The sequence below is a fragment of the Aplidium turbinatum genome, chromosome 8, assembly GCF_918807975.1.
Source record: "Aplidium turbinatum chromosome 8, kaAplTurb1.1, whole genome shotgun sequence".
Taxonomy (NCBI): Eukaryota; Metazoa; Chordata; class Ascidiacea; order Aplousobranchia; family Polyclinidae; genus Aplidium; species Aplidium turbinatum.
In genome coordinates this window covers 21146535-21155184 of record NC_137479.1, presented here as the reverse complement: position 1 = coordinate 21155184, position 8650 = coordinate 21146535, and positions in this window count along the sequence as shown.

Genomic DNA, 8650 nt, shown 5'->3' with positions numbered 1-8650 from the left:
ATGTGGTAGGCTACTGTACAGTACACGTTTTTATCGATAAGTTAACCCGTAGGCCGTATCAGTCGACTAGACTGTAGGTTCACCAATTAGACTAGAACATTATAATTCTTCATATAATACTCATTATAATAGACTAAAAAAATAGACTATGTGAACGATGCAATGAAAGAAATGACAGGAATGAAAGAAATAAACAAACTAATAAAAAAATTAAGATAAGCAACAAAGGAGGTTGACTGTTAACATGGTCACCGCAGGAACCGAACAGTCTTCATTCTCATCGTTGGGACTTGGGAGCACTTGAAGTTGGGTGGTTCATTGGTATTGGTACCACTTGCTGCGACCACACTTTTGACTTACAGAATTTAGTCAAAACTGCAGAAAACTCTTTTATAATAATTATTCAACTGATATAATTCAACACGTTCTTTTACAGTTCTTTGTTATGATAAATGAAAACAGTTGCTACCGACTACCGTACTTGAAAAATGTATGAAACTATTGGAAATACAGTCAAACTTCGATACTATGCCACCCTTTGGGACCAAGAGAAAGTGGCATAGTAGCGAGAGTTTGTAAATACAGCCTTGTGACGTGACAATGTAATGCCACGTTGTGTTGTACGAATATAATTGTACGATGAAATCCAATCTGAGCCAGATGATGTTAATCTGCTCGAGATCTGGGAAGCGCTGCCTGCCGAGGAAAAAATGCATGAGAACAAGGAGATCGAGCTGTCTGACTTTCTTGAAGCTGATGAGCGCCTCGAGACTGGTGGGTCTTTCACACTGGATGAGATTGCGAAGGAGATGTTGCGCAGCAAGGAGCCGATTAAAAGCAAAGATGATGAGACAACCATTGAGGAGGAAATCGTTTCGTTCGACGAAGCCCAGCGGGAAAGGAGCACTGTCCGGAAGTTCATGCAGCAGAGAAGCGGGAAGCCCAGTGTGATGCAAGCATGCGATCGGCTAGACGACGAGGTGCACTAAATCCGCCGAAAGAGCATGCACCAGCTGACGATCCGTCAGAGTTTTGGGCTGAGCTACAGTAGATAACTTGAGAGAACATATTACATGCACATACAGTGGCGTACGCAGGGGGAGAGGGGCATTGGGCCATGCCCCCCCCCCCCCCCCCCCCCCCCCCCTTAAAAATGTTTTAGTAGTTAACGACGTAGGTTAAGGCATTTAATATGTTTTGCATTGCTCTGTCAAAGCAATTACTGTAACAATGTTGTTTTATAGACTAAGCCAATACAAAATACATGGCCCAATCCACCTACCCCACCCCAGGTATGCCAATGTAGCATAGCGTTCTGTAAGCCTATTATAGTGATTAGTGAGAGAGAAATGGATAAAGTCTAAACTAAAACCACACTGGGATATCATGAAGACGTCTGGGATATCAATGGCCAGTGGCATAGCCAAAGGGGGGGGGGGGGGGGGGGTTGGGCCTTGGGAGTTACAACCCCACTTTGGCACGCGTGTGACGTCACGATATTGAGAATGATGCTTTCAGTTTCTTTATGCTTGGGAATGATGGTTTTAGTCTAAAAAAAACTTGCCTAATTTTAAACAAAACTGCATTAAAAGAGCGAGTTTTGCCAATACCAAACATTCAAATATCTCAGCCAGGAATTAACAACAAGAAAACATAGAGACTTAGCTTTATTTCCGAAAAATGCCGAAGAAAACATGATCTTATCCTATTGCTATGCCACCTGACAGCACCATTTTACAGGAATATTCATACCCACATTTTTGTTAAAAATGCTCTCAGAATGCACCAAATTCAAAGTAATTTTTCAAAATTTTCTGGGGGAGTCCCCCCAGACCTCCCGCCGCTGGGTGTCATCTTAAGCGAAAACGCCGTCGGGCTTCGCCCGCCGGACGTCAAAACCTCCCCTTTCAAAATTCCTGGCTACGCTACTCTCAATTGCCCCCCCTTGAGAAAATCCTGCGTACGCCACTGTGCACATACATATACTTTTGCCGTTTTAGAGCCGTTTAATCGTTTCGTTCGTAGCGTTTATTGTTTCGTTAATACAGTAATACTGTAGGCTACTCTCATGTGGCACAGTAGCGAGGGTAAGGGGTGGCATAGTAAATAGATTTTCTATTGAATTTAGTTGGTGACGATCAAAAGTGGTATAGTAGCGAGGGTGGCATAATAGCAAAGTGGCACAGGCTGGTATCGAAGTTTGACTGTAGTATAAAAAACGAAAAATACAACTAAAACGGATAAAAACACAAAAACGTAAAAAAGACCATGATTAAAAAAAACGTTTTAAACCATCCCTACACCTGATACAAGCACAGCTTACTTTTGCCTTAGCAACGTAGGCTTATTGGCACCACAAACCTCAGTTAAAGAATTGGATATTTTTAAATGATACAAAGTGCTGGTTTGCAAATAGTGTAGGCCTAGTATCAAATCGTTCTCGTAATTTTGCTTGCCAAAACACTGTTTTGTTTACATTTTTGTGCAATTCTATTTGAATAATCACCGAATCAAGATAGAGTGTGATTAAAGTTAAACCTATTATAGTTCAGTAGGTAGCCTACATTTCTTTAAAAATGATCACCGGTCTTCTCTTCAGACTGTCCAAGGCAGGTCTAACCTCACACAAAAAATGTCACTCACCCAATAGTGCAGTCCTGGGAGCTTAAAAAGTGGTGTTTGTGGGAAAATTTTTTTATCAAGCTGATACGTTGTTTAGAGCTTCTCCATATTATGCAAATGGCTCAGAAAAAAATCCCCATCAATCGGATGATGGGAAACCACTTTTTGGGCCCTTTTTCCAAATGACGTCACAATCCCTTTTGAGTCCAACATATGAAAATTTCAAGTTTTTCAAAATAGGACATATTATACATCATTTTTTAGCTTTTTTCAAGGGGAACAACTTTTTCTATTAACCGGAACCCTGAAAATGTACAGAAAAATAGTTATTACCGATTAAGCAAAAGGATAAATCCATGAAGTTCAGGCAAATTTGAAATTATTCGTCACTGTTGGACTTATTCTTCTATATTCTTTAACAAGAATTAAACAAAGTAAGCGAAACATAAATTGAAGCTATCATCATCATCAAAAACGTCAAAGATGTTGCTTTCCTCCTCGTCTTGTCCCGTTTCATCTTCATTGTACGAGCATTCCTCTTCTTGAGTACCAACATCGACGTTTTGCAGAAGTGAAAAAAAGTCTTCATTCTTAAGTTTTTCGTCTAGTCTCTGGAGTATGTCGTTCATACTAATCATTACTTTGATACAAAAAAGATGTGAAACTATCTTTGTATTTCAAGCATACTTACTAAACTATCACATGCAACACCATGACATTCACCACACGAAGAAACACATGCCATTCCATAGTTACGACAGGTGCAAGTTTTCGTTCCACATGGATTTTTTACATCTGCATCTAATTACTTTGGTCAATGCTTCTGGTGCTATATGCATATATCCGTCATTATTGGGACAAGTTCGTTGTTGCTATTGCTTCTCCATCCCCATACCCCATTCACAAACATTGAATTTAAATTCTTCACCAAGTAAAGACGTAGCCCATGGAAGTAGGCTGCTCTTTGGCTTGGTGTTAGCTTTTCCTGTGCAATTATTTACTTCGTCCAGGAGCGCTTCAACAAAGCCTGGAGCATCAAAGAAGCCAACCCAAGTATTAAAGATATCAAAGAAGATCTTCTTTTTCTCCATGCATGATCAGGATGCGACACAACGTCATCGATATTTGGAAAAGGGAAAGGAAGTTTGGTTACGAGTTTGCGAAAATCAGAAACGCTGAAAGAGAATTCTGCAATTATCAGCAATGTCTGGAGTTCCCAAAATAAGGTCAGAGAAGCATCTATAGCTGCATTCAAGATCTGGTATGGTGACAATGAAGATTCAACGCTTACTACACTCAGGTACGTATTTTTACGTAGGGATTATATAATAATGTTTACACTTTCAAGATATTGTCCAATTCTAGATATCCTGTATGTAATATTTATCTTTGTTTACTTTTAGACATGGCAAATACATGCATATGGCATGCAAAGGGATAACATCATGAGTGCCAGTCTTCCAATGATGCAGTAACATAATAACTACATCAGTATCATCAGCAATGACATTTACTGGACCTTTTCGAAGAGAAGCATAATCAAGGGATTTCGCTACAATGGAACTGTCAGCATCATCAGAGCAATTGTGAACTTCAACTTCGGATTGTCTCAGCAGGGTAGAAACAAACTTGATGAATTCAGCCTTGTTTTCGATGCAGATGAGGTAGCTATCTTGAGCAAAAGGAAGTGAATTGCTCGAATCTATTTTCACAAATGTGCTCTGTGGAACGGAATTTCGGCGCAAGTGCTCGTAACTTTTAGTACTTTCGTCATCATAGCCATCAAACACAACAACAGCATGGGTATAATGGTTTTGGATATATTTCAGATACGAATTTCAAACTTCCGAAAACTTCATTCCTTTTTTCCAGCGAACTTTATGTAGTAATGCACCACCGTAGATAATAGAAGTCACTTGCTTGTTGATTTCCTCCAAGGCATGCGACGAAGAACCAGGCAGAACTTTTCGAAGGGAGGGTTTGTCAGGCTTTCTCATCATGCCTTCCTTGAACATCGACATTGGCTCTGAAGTCTACTCGAATTCGAAAAATTGCTCAAGGCTTTCCTTTCTTTCAGCAGCAGCAATCATCCTATTGAACATGACTTTCGGACCAATACCACTTGCACCACTTTTTGTTTTGTTTACTTCCATTAAGGATTCTAATGGCTTTATCAATCTTTACGTTTGATTGATGCGTTAGTAATTGCTACCCGATCTAAACCTTTCTGGATATTTTGACCAATTTGCTCCGCTTGTTCACAATTGACGTCATCTTTTCCATCGATGGACACTAGACCATTTGAAAGAGAAGATAGGTTTACATCTGGTATCAAGAATGGGTGTTTCGTTTGTTAACCAGGCCAGAAATCTTCGTAATCCCTCTTTTTTCTTGAAGCACCCAACTCTTCATGCTGGTTGCTTCATAGAAACCAGGGATATCTATAACTACGGGATTGGAAACTCTACGGAACTGAAAACCATTTTATACACCAGTAGGGTCACTTTTCTATGTGCGCTGCTGTGATAAATAATCACATAAATTGACCTCAAAGGGCAGCAAGTAGTAGGCTAAACGAACAACCAAAAGTGTAACAATCATTTCACCTGCTGTAAATTGTAAGGTCTACGCTTGCCTGGTTTGTTTATTTGTTTGTATTCCATTAGTGTAGTTATGTTGTATTTTGTTTGCTGCTTAAAAAATTTCTAGAATGACTATTGGTTTTAGTTCTGATGACATCGTAAACGTGTTGGTTTCGTACTGGATTGGTCTGTGAACAAGTTGGTGATATAACAGCATATTTCACTGATTGCTGAACACTCCTCATTTACTTCTGATCCTATTTGCAGTACGCAAAATGCTAAAGAACAACAGTATCCGGTTTTTGGACTCGTTGCATTCATTCATTTTTTGGATTCATCTTTTTTTTTCTAGCAACGTAAATCTACTTTTATAATCAATTAAGTTTTAATATGAGTGTACATTTTGTATTATTATTGTAAAATCGAATTTTGTATATCTTTTAGTCTGCATTTTATTTTGTTAATCTTTCTGTAGTCGTAGTAATGTGATGACCCTACTGATGTATAGCACTGAATAGAGTTTCCAATCCCGTAGTTATAGATATCCCTGATAGAAACTGAGCCTTGCTTAGTTGTGTCATTGCTTCATGAATACTTGCCGAGTGACTCACACTAAAAACCCAAAGATGTCAAAATCTTTCTGTTATACTTTTCCTTCCGTCAATCATCCACATGACTTAATTGAGCGCATAAGAGTTCGCTCGATCGCAAGATCTGTCCAAATTCCAGTGAAGCTTTTTGCTGACCTCTTTACTGTGTGCTGCTCGGTTTGGAATTGATCGTACAACCATAGATGAAAAGAAAATTCTGCAGTTATCAGCAATATCTGGAGTAATGGTGTTGAATGTAATACTTTAGTAAGTATGCTTGAAATACAAAGATAGTTTTACATCTTTTTCGTATCTAAGTAGGCTAATCATAATTAGTATGAACGACATACTCTAGAGACTAGACGAAAAACTTAAGAATGAAGACTTTTTTTCACTTCTGCAAAACGTCGATGTTGGTACCGAAGAAGAGGAATACTCGTACAATGAAGATGAAACGCGACAAGATGAGGAGGAAAGCAACATCTTTGACGTTTTTGATGATGATGATAGCTTCAATTTATGTTTCGCATACTTTGTTCAATTCTTGTCAAAGAATATAGAAGAATAAGTCCAACAGTGACGAATAATTTCAAATTTGCCTGAACTTCATAGATTTATTCTGTTGCTTAATCGGTAATAACTTTTTTTCTGTACATTTTCAGGGTTCCGGTTAATAGAAAAAGTTGTTCCCCTTAAAAAAAGCTAAAAAATGATGTATAATATGTCCTATTTTGAAAAACTTAAAAATTTTATATGTTGGACCCAAAAGGGATTGTGACGTCATTTGGAAAAAGGGCCCAAAAAGTGGTTTCCCATCATCCGATTGATGGGGATTTTTTTCTGAGCCATTTGCATAATCTGAACAAAGTATCAGCTTGATATAATTTTTTTCCCAGAAAAAAGCTCCCACGACTGCACTACAATGCAGTTGCCTGCTGAAAGCTTATTTAATCCATGTCACTTCAAACCCTACATCCTGATGCTTGCCACAAGTAGGCTATGTTGTTGAACATGAAATTAATTTCAATTCTAAAAAGTAATTTGGTAGGCTACGCTATTTTTCCCAAAAAACATTTATCTTTCACGTGCTCCTCTGTTACATCCAGGTAAATCTGAAATTGTGTTCACATTGGGTGTATTTATTAAGAGTTCTCTCTCAGATGAAAATTATATTTCAAGGCAGGTACGCTCTCAGTAGCCTACTGTGCTGCAAACAATGCAAAATCTCATTTCGCTAAATGCTCACCCGTTATAAAAAAAAACATTGTATTTCGCTCTTATTGTATGTCCTTTTACGCATCCCAGTTGTGGAACAAGTTTAGATCTTCCAGTATAAAACGATTACGTGTTGCTTACAATGATTCTTTTAGAATATTGCACAATTTGCCACGTTATGTCAGTGCCGGTGAATATCAAGTAATGAATAATATAACAACGTTGGATGCTTTATTGAGGAAAAACATGTTTTCGTTTATCAACCGTTGCATTCACGCCTCAAATCGCTTTATATCAGACCTGATGTCATCTGATTGTTTTTATCGTTCTGAATACTTTCAATTCTTCCAACGCTCATTGTATGTAAATTTGTAACAGTAGATAGCTTATTTAGTGAGTTTTTAAACCGACGGCATTCAAATTGGCTCTCTGTGATCTTTGTGCATTTGCAGTTTGTTTTGGATATGGACAGCTTTGTCTGACTCAAATAATTAAAATAAATAAATAATGTAAGTTATTAATTTGTAATATTGTCAGTGATGTACGCACAGTGCCGGTCTTAGGGTTTTTCGGGCCCTGTGCGGAATATGCTTTTGCGGGCCCCAATGACAATAATCCAATTCAGTGGCGTAGCTAGGTACTTTGAAAGGGGAGGGGCGGTGATGGCGGCGTGCTCGCCAAAGACGACAACCAGCGGTGGGGGGTCTGGGGGGCCTCCCCCAGAAAATTTTGAAAAATTACTTTGAATTTGGGACATTCTGAGAGCATGTTCAACAAAAATTTAGGTATGAATATTACTGTGAAATGGTGCTGTCCGGTGGCATAGCAAAAGGATAAGATCATGCTTTCTTTGGCATTTTTCGGAAATAAAGCTATGTCTCTACAGTATGTTGAGTCTGGATGCAACCTATTTCGTCCCCTGAAATCGTGTAACAAAATTAAATTTCGACTCATTTCGTCCCCTGAAAAGATCGAGAAATTTTGAAATGTTTGCGGCAACTCCGATCAGCGATTTCGGCTATGTCGTTTTTTTTTCTCGATCTTTTCAGGGTACGAAATATTCAGGCGACGAAATAGGTTGAATTCGTTGTCTCCATGTTTTCTTGTTGCGAATTTCTTTGCTGAATTCACTTGTTGAATTTTTTCTTTGAAAATGACAAAATTACTGCATTTTCTGAGTAAATTGCGGGCCCCCTAATTTGCGGGCCCTGTGCGATCGCACGGTTTGCACATCCCAAAGACCGGCACTGGTACGCATATACAAAAAATATTGACGCCATCAGCGTAAACGCAAACGTTCGAAAAACCATACGCCGTATGAGTCAACTAAACTTGTAAAAAAAGTTGGCGGCGTCAGCGCATACACTAGCGACTAGCGTAAACTAATTTTGTTTGTTCGGTGCCAAACATTCACACGTATAAACCATTCGAAACAAACAAGTTTTATTTTGAATTTTCTCGAAGAAACACAAGCATCTGAAAGTGTTCATCTGACGTTTTGCTACGGTTTGTTTTCAATAACTTATGTCTTTGCCCATTAAAAACCTTCTTTCAACTGCAGCGCTGGAAGGTATTGGCGTGTTATTGTAGCAAAAAAAAGACATTAAAAAGTATAGCCTACGTTGATGCTATACGCTAAAA